Here is a 19,256-nt window from a genome sequence, read left to right as displayed (position 1 = left end):
GATTCACGCAAATGTGAATCCAAGAGGAAGTCAAACCTTTTTATTTATAAGGGGGTGAAAACCTTGGGGTTAAAACCCTAAATTCTCCCAACAGTAAAAAGAAATGACTCAGCCAATCAAAGGCCGACACCTGTCACAGGCGTCATGTGCGATGCACGTGACCCCTGTGAGGGGAAAATGATTTGGGTACTTTTATACCGGGCAAAGTGGCCTAATCGGAGCCCCCCACGTGTCGCTAGAGGAAGCGCCACCTCGGACCTTCAAGATGGTAACACGTGGTAGGTAGATATCCCCTTGATTTGGGATGTTTGATGATCCAAAATGGACCATTAGGAGGGCGACACGTGTCACCCTAAGAGACGCCCAAATGGCCTTTTAGGATCAGTGACACGTGTCACTCAGATATCACCTCTGAAATGGCGGCCTTCAAGGGCCTAAACCTTGAGACACCGTTTTGCGGCGTGCCCTAATCCCTAGGTCACCAGACCCTAGGGAGGGCACACTTTCCCAAAAGACCCTATAAATAGGGATAATTCCCTCATTTGAGGACAAAATACAGAACACGAGACAACACGTCACATATACATTTATTAGAAACAGACAACACCTTACCCGAGCTTGGAATCCGAGCAGATAAGTTTATTTCCGCACGTTTTACTCCGAATACTTTACTAACTTAATCTTCGGAGGCGGACCACCGACCATCCGGCGGTCCGTTTGCTTTGCAGGTACAGGCGCCCCTTGCTGGATCCAGTCTTAGTGTTGTAACTCTCCCGAGGGACAAAAACCCCCGAAACAACTCCTACCGACAAAAACCTAGACCTAACTTGCCATGAATCTCTAGAATCTAGTGCTTCTAGCCGCCGATCTGGGAGCGTCACCTACAAGCCCCGGCGTGGAACGGGTAACATGAAACCCGTTTGTCATGCTTCTATGATTGCGAGTATGCGGATCCGGGGCGCAAAACTCGCTGAGTATGTCAGCGATGAGGAGGAGACGCCTAAGGCGGTGGTCTCTGAGGCTGCGGCCCATGATGAACCACCATCTGAGGTGGTTCCTAAGGCTAAGGGTTTCGTGGTTGATGTTGTGGTTTCTGGCTCTCTAGTGACTAAGGTTGAGGTGTCTGCTACTGGATCTGCTACTGGGGAGTCTACCCCAATAAATCTGGAGGTTTCTGAGGTGCTTAAGCCACCAGAGTCCGACGACCGTGAAGAGGGGCCTTCTTTCGACGCTAGAAGCATCTAATCTGGACCTCCAGACGGCATGACGAGGGAGGAAGTGATTAAGGCTTACCTGCAGATCTACTACCCTCAGTTCAACCCTCCTCGTAATTGAATGCGCAGCGTATAATCTATAAACCCTAATTTTTTTTATGCTCCTATGTTTATGCATGTAATGTCAAATTATTTGTTGAATACTTGTTTGGTTGGATGTTGCTTCTTTTGTTTCGCTTACCTAATAATTTGTTGCATTTGTGTTGGCTTATCTGTGAGTACTTAATATTCTTTGGCTCTGTGTGTTGGGATGCTAGTATTTGATAAATTTTGATGTTTGTTTGTGTTAAAATTGGTGTGTTTGGACATGTAGGTTGTTTGATGGTAATATACTGGTTTGGTTTGAATTTGTTAGTTCTGTGGTGTTGGAGAAGTTATGTGATTGAGTTGGAAGGCAGTGTGTTGTTGGGGGTTTCTGTTGAGGAATTCGGCTATATGTTGGTTACATTGCTTGTTTGTACTGTTGTTCATTCTACCATGGATGTAGAATCCGCATCCCCTGCTGTATTTGTCGACCTTGACCTAGTTGGCATGGAAGCCATGAAGGTGTTGAATTGTGTCCCCTGTATTCTGCCATTCATGCATTGAGTCCCTTTTTTTGTTAATGCATATCCCTCTTGGTTTTCCATAAGATGATGGGACCCATCTGATAGCTACTTGGGTGGTCTAGATGCTCCATAAACCTTCTCACAGAGGTTTTTGTTGAGGTACTATATACACCTAAAAATGTCTCCCCAAAACCAAACCCGATGATGAACAACCTTTCACTGCCATTATTGGTCGGGTTTAGTATTTACTCCCGAGAGTGCTTAATATAAAATCGTATTTAATTAAATTCAATTTTTGAATAGTCCATGGATCAGTCTTGATATTTAGTCAAATCATAGTTCTTTTTTTTTATTTTGGCCCAAACCTTTTTATTTATTTTATTATTTATTTTCGCCCAATTAATAATAATAAATCAGAAATGGCCCGAAATAATCAATCGACACTTAAAAATGTTGAACGAAATTAGGGTAAAAAATGAATTTAGACGGAAAAACGGACTAAAGGCTCCCGCCTCACGGAAATTGTCCACCGTGTCACGGGAATTTGCCCCATCTAACGGTGGGATTCCCCGTGACATGGTGACCCTACTGTGACATGGGGAAATTTCGTGTCTTTTTTGCGTAAACCCTTCACGCGTTTAATTCCTTGTACCCTAAATATTTCCCGCGTCACACAGTTGTCCACCGTGTCACGAAAACTTGTCCCGTCTAACGGTGCCAAGCACCGTGTCACGGTGCCCTCTGCCGTGTCGTGGTGCAATTTTTTAGGGTTTTTATCTTCTTAGGGTTCCGTGTGTTCCCTCAACACATTTTTTCTATAAATACCCCCTCATTTCTGATTACAGGGCATCAATTAATTCTCTATTTTTCTCTCCTCATGCTCTAGCCTAAACACTAGCTTACCCTTCTTCTTTCAAAATTCCCTCTTCAAGCACTCCAAGGAGTCCATACTTTACTCGTGGTTATGTCCTTAAGCCAAGGCGTGAAAAGGGTTTGGCCCCAAATCAACTCTGTTTAATTTAATTTAATTATTATTTTATTATTTTTTCTTGAAGTTACTAACTCGTTTATTATTTTATAGTTGCAAGCAAACAGAATCAAAGTAAGAATTATGTTCCTTTTATTTCTATTATTTTCTAGCGATTTTATATTGTTGGATTTATTGTTAAATTGCTTCCAATCACTAGTGGAAAAAATCTCATTCGTAATAGGCTATTTGTAACGGACAAAGCTTTGCCTGTTACAATTAAGATATTCGTAACGGACAAAATAGTGTCCGTTACGAATACCTATTTATTCGTAACGGGAAAAATAGTGCCCGTTACGAATATAATGTATTCATAACAAGCCCTATTTTTCCTTACTAATAATAAATAAGTATTCGTAATGGACAGTACTTTGCCCGTTACGAATACTATATTACACGTAGATGCCCAAACTTGGCCCAAATAATGAGAGGAGCCCAATACTTGCTTTTTAGGGTTTCACCTCTTTCTCTCATCAGTCGCTCACTCCCTCTCTCTCTCTCCTCTCCTCTCCTCCCCGTCATTCACCTCTCCTCCCCTCCCCGTCATACACCTCTCCTCTCCTCTCCTTCCCTCCCCTCTCCAATACTTGAGTAGCGATTGTGTTCATCTTGAGACGAGAAACTTAACCGGCGGCTTCATACAGGAGCTCTCAAGCGGCGTCGTTTTGGGTGGAGGTGTAACCGGCGGTGACGGAACTCTTGTTGAAAACCCACTCCGGTTCGACCAGGGTCCGAACCCGGTTAGCGTCGATTAGCGTCGATTGTGGCAGACGTTGAAAACAACCAAGCCCGTAGGCTTCTTCATCCTTAGATCCAAGTCGTTGAACGAACTGATTCTAGGTAGGATTTTTCTCTTTGTAATCATCGAATATTAATTTGGAAGATTTATCAGTTTGAATGTGGTAAACGATGATTGTCTGAGTTGATTCAACTTTATTTTTTGAAATTTATGTTGTTTTTAATTGATTTAAGTTTCTGGGTACTGGATTTTTGGGATATTTTGTGCTGAATTTTTGCAATTTAGGGTTTAATTTTAATTAATGGTGAAGAAGTTAACAATTTTCCCCAATTTGATTTTGAACAGAAGGAAAGAAAGCGAAATTGACATGGAAGAATCTCGAGAAAGGTATTGATTTGATTTAATTAAATTTGATTTGGCTTATGAACATCTATCGGGGATCATCCCTAATTTCCAGTATGTTTGATTGAATTTGGCTTTTGAACCTTGGAATTTGTTAATTTTAGGGTTTTTTGAATAATAATATGATTCAAATGTTTAAATTATACTGCATTATATTTGTTTATTATATTGTATTAGTAGTGCATAATCGACCTATAAATTGCTGTATCGCCTTATGAAATTGGTTAAATTGCCTTGTGAAATCGAAAGTTTTTTGTTTCAATTCTCCCTTGTCATCAAGATTTGGTTTTGAAATTTCATTCTCTTTTTAAGGTGTCTATAAGGTTAATCTTTGATTATTATTTATCATTATCTTTGATTATGTTCTATTTATATTTTTTAGAAATATAGTTGAAACAAACCTGAAAGATTTTACACGATAATATTTAGTGATAACTATTAAAAAGATAATGATAATAATTGTCATGGAGGAATAGAGATGGTTATGAGCCCAATTTGATAATAGAATCACATATCCTTAAAATGATGTGAAATTTTTTAGCTTTATATGATTATTGAATCAAATTTGATTGCTAATGTATTGCACAGAGAACCTATTGCCAAGATAGAATTAGCTCATTTAGGCGTCTATGCATGATATTTTGTTAATTATTTAAAACAATCTGTAAATGGTTTTTTTCCCAACTAAAATTGCAGTAACAAGAGTTATCATCCATGTATGTGCATTTTCTTTGTTCATCAAGCGAAACTGCTAAAGTGTATACTTTTATAGTTATTCTGCTCTCTGTTTCTGCCTTGCCCTTTGGCTTAGCTCTCTACTGATAAAAGGCTGATTATGTGCATGATTAGGGTGTGGTAGTAAGGTTTTATTAGTTACTCTTAACTTGTACTACAGATTGCACTTGTGTCTGTGTAGTTGATATTTCTTCTTCTGATGGGATCGGTTGCAACTTCTGAAAGATCTAATAATCTGCTCAACTTTTGTGCTTGTAAGTTAGATTAGTTAGACTGTTGTTCTCTGAAGTTAAACATCATTCTGGTTTCAGGGATGAATCACTGCTTTTCCAAGACCTGGCTTTGAATGATGACTTGCAAAGAGTACTTGCAAAGCATGAAGCCGCAAGAGAACTCGAAACCTGAATCTAGTAAAGGGCTTGTAGCTATTGATGCTCCTTTGGTTGATTTAGGAGAAAGCAGCAAGCAAGCTGATGGAAGGTACATCTGCATTGATTGTATAATTCTGAATTATATTGTCTGTTTGGCTTAACTAATTAGTAGTTATGTTTCTCGGTGTTCACAATTTGTGTAAATGGCTTGGCCCGAACTTTGTATAGAGAAATTAACTGGCATGTCTATGTTTGTTGTCATCACATTGCTTGTGCTTGGTATTGTGATTTATTTGTATCCAGCGGGTGGGGCTTTGACAATAAATGTTAACATAATGGGCCAAAGTGGTCTGAATAAGTTGACCAGGTCAGCTAGAAACCTATTGAATATTGGCTGTTAGGGGCCTGGAAATTCCTGTCAAGCATGGGTTAAAAATAAGGTTTAGACTGGGCTACTTGGTCTTGTGTAAAATACTAGGTTTTATATGCTGTAGACTGCTAGTATGGCTGGGATGCTTCAGAAATGTTCCTGGTATTTTTTGACATTCCCATGTGCATATATCAAGTTTGGAGTGTGACCACTGATAGAAAATAATTTTGAAGTATGTCAGGCAGACTGTAATATTAAGTTTTGACCAATTATATCCTGCTATTGATTGAAGGACTTAACCTCTGAATAACATGTATTAATAATTAGCATTTCACTCATCATATGTAAATTTCTTTTTTGGGATAAGTTGGAATAAATTTAAAATTATTTTAACTTTTTAGCTCGTTTAAGGGCTATCTTGAGGAGTGTCATCATTTGGGAAATATGAAATACAGCACCAAAATTTTTGATCATCTGAATTAATCATTCGCTTCCAATAATTATCAGTTAACATTCTTCCTTGTCCCCTAGTTTGGCATAGACTAGTGGTAGAACCAATTTTTTGAGGGTAATAATGAGCCAGGGACCTCCAATTTAACCTCACAACTTTTTAAGGTGCTTCTATGCTCACTTGGGTTTGTTATGTATGATTTTACTACCTGATATATATCGAGTACTCCATGTTTGAATTACAACCTGCGTTTTTTTAGATGATATTTTTGACCATTAATCTCCCAAATATAATTACATTTTAGCTAATGTTTGAAATTGGCCGATGTAGCTTTAGTTTTGTTGTACTTTCGAGTGTAATGCTTACAAAGTATATGACTTTAGAGTTTGGTAATTCTCCTGTTTTGTGTTCTTGAAAATAGAATTTGACTTGATTAAACCATTTTAGGAATTGTGATGTGAAATATCTGCTATCATCAACTTGGCTAATTTAGGTGTAAATTATGCCGAATTACCGACTTGATTGTTTTGAAGCTTTCAGTTAGTGACTTTGTGTGTGGTTACCAGGTCTGATTAAATTTCTAGGCTACCATGCATAATGTTCTGGGAAGTCTTTTCTTATTACGAAGATTCCGAAGTTTGCATACAGTTTCCTATGCATAATTAAGTGCTTGGTTGATTTTCTACATTGTTTTTCCTTTATGTTTGTGCCTTTGATATCTTGCTACTCTTTCCCTTGGCTCAAAGTAATACTTGTTATGTTTGTGCTTTTGATTTTGGCTTCAGTTGTTATTATTATTCTTATTTTGTTGCTGTATTCTCTGATGCACTAGCAGCTACTGTTCATCTCAGCCGCTGCTGTGTTGCTTCTGTGATTGTTATTGGGGAGTTGTTCTGTTTGTTCTTCTTATTGTCGTTCTGTGGCTATGCTATTGAGTGTTCATTTTTGTTTTTTTTTTTTTTTCATTTCTATCTCTTTGTTATTTTTGTTAAACAGTCAATCAGATGCATAATATTAAACACTAACCCCTTTATATGTTATGCCTCCTTCCTGCTCCAAAAATCAGATTTGGCGTATGGGAAGCTGCAAAATGGGTTGCACGTGTCCGAGAAAGTACAATATTACCCAGCTCGCCCTATTCTGCTTAACTTAACAATTGAGATAGTTAAAGAGAACAGAGGTACATGTGAAGTAAAGAGTTGGCCTTGGAGACTGCATTTCTTATGAAGATGATGGAGTCCTAGCTGTTCTCCTTAACCTGGTCCTGTTTTCTGGAAGATTGGTCGATGTCTGAACTACTGAAGTGTCACAGGAATTCCTGTACTATTATAATCCCTTGGTTTTATCATGTCTTGTTTTACTATACATATTTAACTCCCAGTAGATCCCTAAGATCTGGATTAAAAAATCCAAATCGCAAGCATTCTTTATTTGTAATGTTTTACTAAAATTTTGATATTATGTTGTATTAATTTTTACGAAAGGTTGTTTAGTATAATTGTTTATTTACAGGAATAGGTTTATTATAATAGGTTATAATTAATATATTAATTAATTATATATAAATACGTGCTGCTGAAATTTAATTCAAAAAAAATTAATTTATGACTATTGGTAACGGGCAGGAGAGTTGTGAGTTACAAATAAGCACTTATTTGTAACGGGCATTTTTGTTGCCCGTTACAAATAAGTATTTAATTATATAATATAAAACCTTATTCGTAACGGGCAATTGAGGTGTCCGTTATGAATAATGAGTCATTCGTAACGGGCGTTTCAGGTGCCCGTTACGAATAAGGACTTATTTTAGAACAAAAAAGGCCTTATTCGTAACAGGCACCTAAAATGTCCGTTACGAATAACCCATTATTCGTAACGGACAGTGCCCGTTACGAAAAATAATGGCCATCCGTAATGGACGCTGCCCGCTACGGATGGGCCCTTTTTGCCCGTTACGGATGGCCTTTTTTCCACTAGTGAATATCAATGTTTATTCTATTATTGTTGTGATCACCATATTACATGTTAAAGGGAATATGTAATTGAAAATCACGCCTAATAAGATAATTTGGACAATCGGTTTAGGTTCCTTTTTAATCTTGTTATTAATTCAAGTGATCACAATATTTTATATGTTGCATTAATATTAAACCAATTTAGCTTAATAATAGTTTGGAGCAAATTGAATATTTTGTTTGTATGCCTTTGAGATCACAGGAATCACTTTTCACTATAAGAATCGAGTAGAGGCCAATACGGGCGAATGTGACTCCATGACTCACTTCGTACCGTCATCCCCGATCCTCCTTTCGTGGTTCCTAACCATATGGAGTTAGTAATCTCATGGATTATGAATGGGTTGTAACCTTCACGGGTCAATCAATGTTGCCTTCGTTGTCCCTTAATTGTGGTTGCCTTAAATGATCTGTGAACGGTTTACAAGTTCCTTAAAAACTTGTTGGCGGCTCCCTAATTTGCTTTGTCCCTAATTGTAATATCAATTCCCACTCCCTATGAGTGCCAAGCATATTCACCACATGCTTAACGTAGGCGAACTTCGAGTGACACCTACAATTTGGCGACTCCACTGGGGAGGATTCTTGGTTATTTATCGATTTGAGTGATCGGTATTTAATTAAGATGAGTGGATGAGACTTGAAAGATTCTTGAAAAATATTCCTGTGATTAATTTGGCATTTTTGCATAACCATAGACGTTTTAACGTCGCAAATAGGTCTGTGCTGTAGGAAAAATTGAAAACTTGATAGCGTTCGAAGGAAAACAGGGCACCAGTCAGATTTTCTGACTGTCGTGCCACGGCAGAATCTTCCGTGTCATGGTGCAGTACACCGTCTGACGGTGTGCAGCACCGTGGCACGGTGATCCCTGCCGTGTCACGACAGTCCTAAGATCAGTCCGGTGGCTTGTTTTCTCTTCTCACAGTCAACTTCCTTTGATTTTTCAGAAAAAACGTGTGTGTTCTACATGCGTCTTAGCCCCAGGGGATTTAAGCTCTATCAACCCAAAAACGCTCATGGCAATAAGGAATCATCCGAGTTATTAAATCCACCCAAACCATGCAGTCGAGTTCGATTACATCACAAACTCGCAGAGCCGCCCATTGGCATACACCCTCAAGAGAGGTTGCCTTGCTAACGTGTCCAAACTCTTAACCATGGTACCCTTTTTGACACCCAAAGCTTGACCAATAGTTGAATATAGATCTTGACCTTAGGTTGCGAACTCATTTTACATCGTGACTAAATGCTACATGTTTATTTGGTGCTAACCCTCATGTGTTTGCTCTTTTTGTATCACCCATGACCGAGGGTTTTTTATTTCCACATAGTAATTAGTACGGATTAAAAATTTATTAAAATCTAGAAATTACACAAATTTAGGCCTAGAATAGCGCACCGTGTCACAGCAGGTCTGCCGCGCCACGGTGTGCAATGCCGTGACATGGTGCATAGCCCCGTCTAACGGTGCACTGTACCATGTCACGATAGTCAGCAACGTGACACGGTGCCCAGGAGGTCTGTCCAGTCATCTTTTTTGGTCTTTGTGCATGCTTATGTGGTTCGTATGTCTAGTTTGGTGTCCTGACTAGCTGTATGGTCATAACACGTGTCCATAACCTTCACGTAATCACTCACATGTCGTGTTCACACACTTTTCAGTTAGTCGTGCACCATTTCATGACCGTACTTTAGGGTGGTCTTGTGTCGTTTTTTTTTTGTTTTTTTTTCGGAGTAAGTCGGATGGTATCCTCCCATACTTTTTTTAGAAAAAAAATAAAAATAAAGTAAATTTCAAAATTCAAAATAAATTTCTTTTTATTTCCGGATGGGTTAAGGTTAAGTTTGGTCATTCAAGGTGTGTTTGTTTCGGTGTCACAGTACTTGGTCAAGAAGCAGGGGTAGATTGTTACAGTTCGAGTCAATACCTCAACAACCTCTTATACCAAAGAGGCGTACAAGGAAACCACCACAATCATCTCCACAAGATCTATCTCTAGTCTACTTTCAACCAATGGCTACTAAGGAAGATATCGAGAATATCAACAAGAAATTGAGATGTTGTCTAACATGATGCAAACACTCACCGCTAGAGTCAACACGGTAGAGCAAGACAATAAAAAAAATGTCACTGCCGCTGCAATGGACAAAATCAAGGAACACATGAGTAAGATCTCTGAAGAGTTCACTTATGTGGAGCAACCTGTCACCTCTTCGTCCATAAGAGACAAACATCCTGAGATGTTTTCCACTGCTGACATTCCCAAGTTCAAGCCTACCTATAATCCGCTTTTCCACTTGAAGGCCTTTTCTACGACTATGGCTCTTAAAGGATTAGATGTGACACTCTTCCCTACTGTGTTCCCTCTTTCCTTGGAGCATGCCTGTCAACAGTGGTTCTATTCTCTGGAATCCAAACATGTTGCAACCTGGGAGGACGTTACTGAAAGCTTTATGAATCGTTACAAGTGTAACATCTAGACCAAGACTTCTGAACGTGAACTCTCCATTCTCAAACAGAAGGAGAATGAAGGCTTCACTACTTACCTAAGCAGATGGAGATAAACAGCTGCGCTCTTGGTGGATCCTCCCAAGGAGAAAGAGATGGTTCGCCTGTTTATTGCAAATTTGACTCATAAGTACAAGCAACATTTGAAGTTTCTGCTTGAGTACCTTCGAATCTGTGTACGATATTAGAATCAATATCGAAGATGAACTGAAGAAGACTGCTACTAGCAACAATAATAACAACAAAACTTGGAAAAACAAGAAGAACGACACTCCTTATTCTTCGTCTTCCAAGCCTAATAATGCTACCAACAATGTCAATATCAATGATGTGCTGGCTCTTAATGCTCCCCCTCAAAGATTCCAAAGGAAAAGGAGGGTGTACACGCCTTTGGGAATGACTTACGATGCTGCTTTTGATCGCTTGCATAGTTAAGGACTGATTATGCCAATTGGACCTTTTCCAGAACCTCGACCAGAGAACAGAACTGCTAGCTATGACCCCAATGGTCATTTCAAGTTTCATCAAGGCAAGGGTCATACTTATGAGAAGTGTGGGAGCTTGAAGGATGCGATCCAAGAGCTGATTGATGCTAATCAACTTCCTGTCCTCTAGGGGACAAGAAGCCTAATATTCAAACAGGTCCTCTTTCTGATACTTTGGCTATCATGGGAGATGAAGTCTCCTTTGATCCGTCAATACTCATTCAATCTGTGAATGAACCTCTGCCGGAAGTTGTATTTGTCTCGAACTATGAAGAAGTAAATGGAATTTGGGATAGTGACGATGAAGACGTCTATCTCAAAGATATAGCCTGTTCGTCTCTTGACACAAGTGAGGATGTTTGGGGAGACCTTGAGGTCAAGGTTCTCACCAAAAGTGGACGGTTGCAATAGCCTAGTCCACCTCCACCTCCACCGCAATCACAACCAATAGTTGATCCCATCGACCTTGTGAACAACGATGTGGTCAAATAACTACAAAAGACCAAGGTGGAAATGAATGTATGGAAGCTTTTGGACACCTCTCACGAGCATCGAAAGGCTGTGATGAATGCTCTGGTGAAAATAGGAGTTGATGATGATATGACTCCTCAAGGACTGATCAACCTTCTTACTACTGAATTGCCAAGTACTAGCAATCTGATTTCCTTCTCTGACAAGGATCTGCCCCTGGAAGGGGACCAACATAACAAGGCCTTGCACCTCACTGTGGTGTGTAGGCAGATGAATGTTCCTATGAGTCTGGTTGATAATGGCTCTGCAATCAATTTATGCCCACTCCGCACTGCAAAAAAGTTGGGCATAAAAAATGAAGAATTGACTCTCTCTACTCAAGGGATTCGTGCTTACGATAATACTCGTCGTCAAGCCGTGGGTGCTATCATGCTAAACATAACTACTGGAGCCATTGAACGTCGCACCAAGTTTCAGGTGGTGTACATTAAGGCTTCTTTCAATCTGCTGTTAGGTCGTCCTTGGCTTCATGAGCTAAAGGCGATCCCATCGTCGTTGCACCAAAAAGTAAAAGCCATAGTTGGAGGGGTTCCAATTACCATTGATGCCTCCCTTATGCGCATTTAAGTTATCGATACTCCCATCGTCCATGTCGAACATGACGAAGAAGATGACGATCTCTGGGGGTTTTTGCTGGATGATGTTTTCATGATCGAAGAAGAGGAAAAGTGTCACCTTGACTTTGATCCTTATTCAAATACCAATGATTTCCCTGGAATGACCCTCGGACTCAAAAAGAAAGTGGCTGAACTTTGGGGCCATCCTGGTGCACTTAAGAAGGATACCTTTGGCTTGGGATCCAAGCCAACAAAAGAAGATATGAAACAAGCTCTCATGAAAATGAAGGCTCGCAATAATGCTCAAATCATGAAGACGGAAATGGCTATGGACCCATATCCATTCACTCTCAATGGCCAGTATATCAAAGAAGGGGGAAACTTCTCATGTTATGAATTCCCTAAGCCTTTCGTCCACGATGGGAAGCGTGAGCCAGAGTTCGAGATGTTCCTTGATTGTGACTTTGTCGATGAAGGCGATGAAATCTTCACAATGGAGAAACCAGCTAGTCCAAGCTCTGATGATCTAAACATTAATCTTCTTTTTGGACTAGAAAAGAATGAATCCAAGCCTGTCTGCAAAGATGATTCCGAGCTCATTCAAGCTGTTATATCAAGCAAGGATTTTGACCCCTCTGAGTTAATCGTCCAGGCCGATAATATTTCAAAGGGATGGCGGAAGACGGTGAAGATCACTACGCCAAGTGGAGAGAAGTTGGAAGTGACCGCTGGCGAAGGTCCTATGTTTGATGAATCTGAGTCGTCTAGGTCCGAGTCCGAGTTAGAGTCTAAGTTTGTAGACGAGTCTTTAGAATATCAGGCCAACCCTCTTTCTGCTATAGAGTCTAATGCTGAGTCTCTTGTTGAGTCTCCTCTTTCTATCCCAAATAATTCCGGCCAAGTCGCAGCTGACCTTGCCCTCCTTGATGTAATGACCAATGAATTCAATAAAGTGAGTACCTTTGCTTACGATACGTGTCATTCCCCTAACCCTGATCAATATTGCTTTGCTAATGATAAAAATGACAAAGAAATAATAAAAGCAATGGAAGAACACGAAAATAAAACAACGATCATTAAAGATACAGAAACAGTTAATATTACCAATGATACGACTATCAAAGAAGTAAAAATTGGATTAACACTAAGTCAAGACGAACGCAAAGAGCTAATTAACATGCTTAGTGAATTTGTTGATGTATTCTCTTGGTTATACCAAGATATGCCAGGAATTTATAGGGATATAGCTCATCATACAATACCACTCATTCCAGGTATGAAGCCTATCAAACAAAAGCTGCACCGTATGAAACCGCATGTGGCTCTCAAAATCAAAGAAGAAACCATAAAGCAATTGACTGCAAGTTTCATCAAAGTATCCAAGTATCGAGAATGGATATCAAATGTGGTTCTAGTTCCGAAGAAGGATGGAAGGGTCAAAATGTGTGTTGATTATAGGGACCTCAATAAAGAAAGCCCGAAAGATGGGTTCCCTCTACCTCACATTGACATTCTGGTCGATAACACAGCAAACCATGCACTCTTATCGTTCATGGACGGTTACGCCGGATATAATCAAGTATTAATGGCCGAGGAAGACATGGAGAAAACCAAATTAATCACACAATAGGGTACATATTGCTATTCGGTAATGCCATTTGGGTTGAAAAACGCGGGTGCCACCTACCAAAGAGAAGCCACAACATTGTTACATGATATGATGCACAAAGAGGTATAGTTCTATGTTGATGATATGATCGTCAAGTCAAAAGATCGTCCAGGCCACATCATTGCACTTTGCAAGTTCTTTGAAAGACTCCGCAAGTACAACATGAGATTAAATCCAGCAAAGTGCGCATTCGGAGTCACGTCAGGCAAACTACTTGGATATGTGATCAGTTCTCGAGGGATTGAAATAGATCCCACAAAATTCAAAGCGATCATGGCCATGCTACCACCCAAGAATGAGAAAGAAATTCGAGGCTTCATTAGAAGGCTGCAATATATAAGTAGGTTCATATCAAAACTCACGGTGATATGTGAACCTATATTCAAGAAGCTTAAGAAAAATTTCCCAGTCACATGGGATGATGATTGCCAAAAATCTTTCGACAAAATCAATGAGTACCTGGCAAACCCACCCGTGCTTGCGCCAGCAATGCCCGACTTTCCTCTTCGACTCTACCTTACGGTCACAAGAGAAACAATGGGGGCAATGCTAACACAAGAGATCGAAAGCAAGGAGAATGCAATTTACTATTTGAGCAATAAGCTTCAAGGATATGAGACACAATACACACCACTTGAAAAGTTGTGTCTCGCATTTGTGTGGGCCGCATAGAAATTAAGACATTAAATGCTCACTCATACTGTGCATGTCGTGTCCAAGATGGATCCTCTCAAGTACTTGTTCGAAAAAGAAACACTCAATGGCAGATTATCAAGGTGGATAGTCAACCTTGCTCAGTTTGACTTGAAATTTGTACCACAAAAAGCCATCAAAGGTTCTGCAATTTCTGACTTCTTAGCAGATTTTCCGCTAGAAGAAGTTAAGAAAGAAGAAGATGAGTACGATTTCCCTAACGAAGATTTACTCATGACCGAAGATGATAGCTGGACGCTCTACTTTGACGGAGCCTCAAACCAAAAAGGTTGTGGTGTAGGGGTCTTGCTCGTAACACCCAATGAAGAGCATATCCCAATTTCCATGAAGCTCCACTTTGATGTCACCAACAACGCCACAGAGTACGAGGCATGCATCTTGGGATTAGAAACAGCTGTGGCCTTGGGAATTAAGAAGCTCAGAATCTATGGTGATTCATCACTAATTATTAACCAGATCTCCAAGAGATGGAAAGTGAGAAGTGAAAGTCTCGCTACGTATCAAGCTCATCTGGAAACTCTCACGGAGCAACTAGATGAAGTGGAATATACGTACTTGCCTAGAGAAGAAAACCAGTTTGCTGACGCACTGGCAAAATTAGCATCAATGGTGTGAATTCCAACAGACACAATCAGAATGTCGCCATTGACCATAAAAAGAAGATATGAGCCGGCTTATGCTCACACACTTGATGATGAACAAGAAGCACAAGAAGAAGATGAAAAACCATGGTTTACAAATATCCTTAATTATGTGACAAAGGGAGAATACCCTCCTAATACTGATAATAGGGCATGCCGTGCTTTGAGGCTCCTGGCCTCACAGTATGTGCTCATTAGGGGAGAACTCCACAAGAGGACTGCACTAGGGAGAAATCTCTTATGCATAGCCAAGAAAGAAGCACACAAAACCATGAAAAACCTTCATGCCGGCATATGTGGAACGCATATGAATGCTAAGATGTTAGTCTAGAAGATTCAACGACAAGGTTATTATTGGACTTCCATGGAGAGATATTGTCACGAATACGTCAAGAAATGTATGAAATGTAAAGTTTATGCAAATTTACAGCACGTTCCACCTTCGCTTCTCTACACATATACTTCTCCATGGCCTTTCTCTACTTGGGGTATCGACATCATTGGAAAAATAACGCCACCAGGACAAGGGGGCATGAATTCATCCTCATAGCAATCGACTATTTCACCAAATGGGTCGAAGCTGCCTCATATGCTAAGCTAACGGCGAAACACGTAGCTCAATTCATTGAGAAAAATATCATATGCCGCTATGAGGTACTGTAGACACCCATTTGTGTCTCCCCAAAACCAAACCTGGTGATGAGTACCTTTCACGTCGAGTCATAATCGAATGAAGTGAAAGTGTGGAAAATTTAGTGTATGGCAGCTTTGCATCATGTCCCCAAGCGTTTTGATGGTGCGGATGATATTCATTGAGAAAAATATCATATAAAAAAAATTCATTGGTCAGGTCCGTACATTTGGTGGCATGAATTCATCCGCACCATCAAAACGCTTGGCAGCTTTGCATCATGTCCAAACCTACCAACAGCGTATGGCGCGACATTTCAATAAAAAAAGTCAAGACTAGGAACATCAAGGAAGGTGACTTGGTGCTTAAAGCACTTCGCAAAAATGTGTTGGATCCAAGAGGAAAATTTAGACCAAATTGGTCAGGTCCGTACATTGTTAAATCCATCTTCTCTGGTGGAGCGGCACAATTGGTAGATATGGACGGTAACAGTTTCCACAATTTAACCAACTTGGTTCAACTCAAGAAATTCTATGCCTAGTTGCATGGGTTCATGACCCAATAGAGCTACGTTTGGCCTGATTCCTTTTTATAGATATGTAGGCAACCCTTCAAGGGGGCTAGGCCACTTTAAAAAAATAAAATCCTTCCTCCGTCGATCAAATACACGCGCCAGTTCAGCATTGCGCTACGACAAACCGGAGCTAAAATCAAGAAAATCATACATTGCGCCAGTTCAACGCCCATCGCGCCACATCAGCATACACCGTCGCATGGCAATTTCCACCGTGCCACGGTGGAATTGCATATAAAAAAAAAATTTACCGCGCCATGGGGAGTTCCACTGTGTCACGACAGTTTCCACCGTGGCACGGTGGAATTCCAAAAAAGAAAAAAAAAGGTATGTTACTATCGAACTTTATTTTCCGAATGATCTTTCTTATTAGACAAAATCCGCTAAGAAGTTTAGGTCTCTCGAGCCTCAAGCCTTCATCAGAAAAGAAAATACATCGTTCGGGATCATCTGGTAACAGGGAACTAACTGGAAGGTCAGTATGGGAAGCCTCTACGGCTACCTTGTAACAGGAGTGAAGAATGCCCCGACTCGGCCACAAGAAAACAGGCAGAGTGGCAGGGAAATGGTATTAGATGTTAAGGAGAGAGAAGTGAGTGGGTAAATTTAGCAACTGAGAGCAAATTTGGCTTGGCATTGAACACGTCGTCCATCAAAGTCGGATGACGGGGTAGGGCCTAGAAGTCCTGAATTCGAGGGCTCAACAGTCAGCCTCCATTCGAATTACGTTAGGGGGTCTTTCGCTTTTTCCAGATCTAGAGAGATACTACGAGTCCTCCGTCCCAGATTCTATCGCCGCGGCCATCTGGTTCACCGGTACTAGGAAGTTGAGCACGTTTAGGGATTGGAAGTAATCCCAGAGGCGCCTCCGAGCTTAGCCGCCAGGCGAAGGGTAGGTGTTTTGGAATTAGGTTGAAGCCCTGGCTTCAACAATCGATACCGATTGCCTGGCAAAGCTTCAAAGGTTGGGCTGTTCACTTCATTCATTTTACTTCACTTTACTTAAGATTAAAGTAAAGATAGGGGGCAGGCGGGCAGTGAAGGCTCATTTAGTAGACAGCGAGCGAGCAGCAAGCACCTACTCCTAACAAAATGAAAAGCAGCAAGCTCCGGTGCAACAAAAGCGAAGCGAGCCTCTATCAGAGAAAGCCATTCTTGCAGAACAAAGTATAGGTTCTGGAAGAAGCGCACCCCTAAACTACACGCTTTGAAGTTCAGAAGACCGGGAAAACCCCCCCGCGAATGTCTAGCCTCCCTATAACAAATGAAAGAGGCGAAGGAGACGAAAAGCAGCTAAGAACCACGGACCAACCCAACCGGTGATTTCGGACAAGTCTTTCTTCATTTTTGAGCAAGAAGCGGAACTACAAGAAAGCTTTCTTTCTCTTTATGGATAACCAATTAATTTTCAAATATAGTTGGGTCTACGGCTCCATTGCGTGTGCTCGAGATAGAAGTTTTGTATAAATGTATCGCACTTTGAGCAATGAAGCCAGGAGCTCTCTCTGTCAACCAGTCAGCACTCCACTCGCCGCCAATGCGGAAGGATGTCGCGGGAGGCCTTGAGTTGAGCTTTTCCACCTAGCCAAAGCCCCCCGGCGGACAGTTAGAGTTACTGCCGCCGTTTACTGGGGCAAATTTGTTAAACAGCTAGTCCTCTATCTATTCAAACTTGAAACAATTGGTACCATCCTTATGGGTTTTAGGCAATTCATGCTCGATATCCTATACGACGCTTTAGCACATTATGTCGTATTGGAGGTGCCAGATAGAGGGTTCTTTGGACACTAAAATGCGGCTGCCAAAGCAAGCAATGGAGCTTTGGTTAGGTCGTGGTCTTCCCTCATTCCCGAGTCGCATTAGCATAAGCCACGAGCGAGCAGCAGGTTCGCGATTTCCAAGTTCTCCTTCTTTATTATAAGTCAAAGCCTGAAAGCTAGCCCCTACTCCTTCTCCTCCTGAATCCTCGTTGGTCTTTCGTTCGTAGTGCGAATTCTATAGTGAGAAAGCTCACCCCTCCCTTTAGATGAGAAAGCCCTCTTTTACATCCTCTAGACAAATCAATATAAAATGCTACAACCCATTGTTGTTCTTTTGACGATGAAGCACTCCAGTACAACAGGCTAAAGTAACCTCTATGCTTCGTCCTCGGCGCGTAGGGCCGATCCCCGTGTGCTGGAGGGACGACCAGAAAGTGTGTTAATTCCTGGAGTTGTTGTGACTCCTATACCTGTTTGAGGTGTTAGAGGACTTGTCTTGGAATACGTCTGATTGGATTCCATCCTCAATTCTCTACCCGATCTCTATGATAGCTTTGAAGTCGGGTAGGTATTGGGCACCCACGATTCCCAATAGTAAGTCGTCGGCATATCGCGCGCTAAGCCTGAAGGGACCTCGTCTAACTTTTCTCCTGATGCTGAGTCTAGCTCGTTAGCGGTAAAAAGTCCTATCCTCTTTTCTTTAGTCCCTCTCAGAAATCTTCTTAAAAAAGAATTTCTCTGGGCAATATCTTCGTTTTCGAGAAGGATAATCAACTCCGCAAATATCGATCAAAACTTGAAACGCTTTGCCAGACTTTCAAGAGAATAGAGGGTGAGGGCATGTGGTTTATTGTTCCGTGGCGCAGTAAAACTGGACTTTGCGAATTCTATTATTTGTTTGACATTTGTTATTATTCTTTCATTGCGTCCGACTTCTTGACTAGGATATATGAAATAAAATTAAAAAAAAGTCATTGTAATTTTTATTTAAGGCGAAAATAAATATGCTATTATTATTGAAATAAATGTGACTGCAATTATTGGCATCATGCGCCTTATTTTAAAAATAAAAATTATAAATCATATAAGCAAAGCAATATTGATCTAATCCTTCTTCACATTAGAAACCTCCTTCTCTTTTTCAACTAGGACGACCTTCACCATTAATGTGTCTTTTGTAGCCCGAACCGTCACACCCCTAGTCGAAATTTCACCCCTTTCACCTTTTTTAGAATTCTTTGATTGCTTTT

The 19,256-nt window shown here is 40.6% G+C and overlaps 1 long non-coding RNA gene across 1 annotated transcript; it reads left to right on the top strand.

The window, feature by feature from the left end:
- The first annotated feature begins 3,261 nt into the window (after positions 1–3,261).
- Positions 3,262–7,432, top strand: LOC110688920. The gene is made up of 4 exons (XR_002504706.1): positions 3,262–3,689; positions 3,934–3,975; positions 5,037–5,205; positions 6,984–7,432. It is a non-coding gene; the product is annotated as an uncharacterized LOC110688920 (long non-coding RNA).
- The last annotated feature ends 11,824 nt before the right edge of the window (positions 7,433–19,256 follow it).

This window comes from Chenopodium quinoa, unplaced genomic scaffold (assembly GCF_001683475.1).
Source record: "Chenopodium quinoa cultivar QQ74 unplaced genomic scaffold, ASM168347v1, whole genome shotgun sequence".
NCBI classification, from domain to species: Eukaryota; Viridiplantae; Streptophyta; class Magnoliopsida; order Caryophyllales; family Amaranthaceae; genus Chenopodium; species Chenopodium quinoa.
This window is presented reverse-complemented; position numbering and strand designations above follow the sequence as displayed.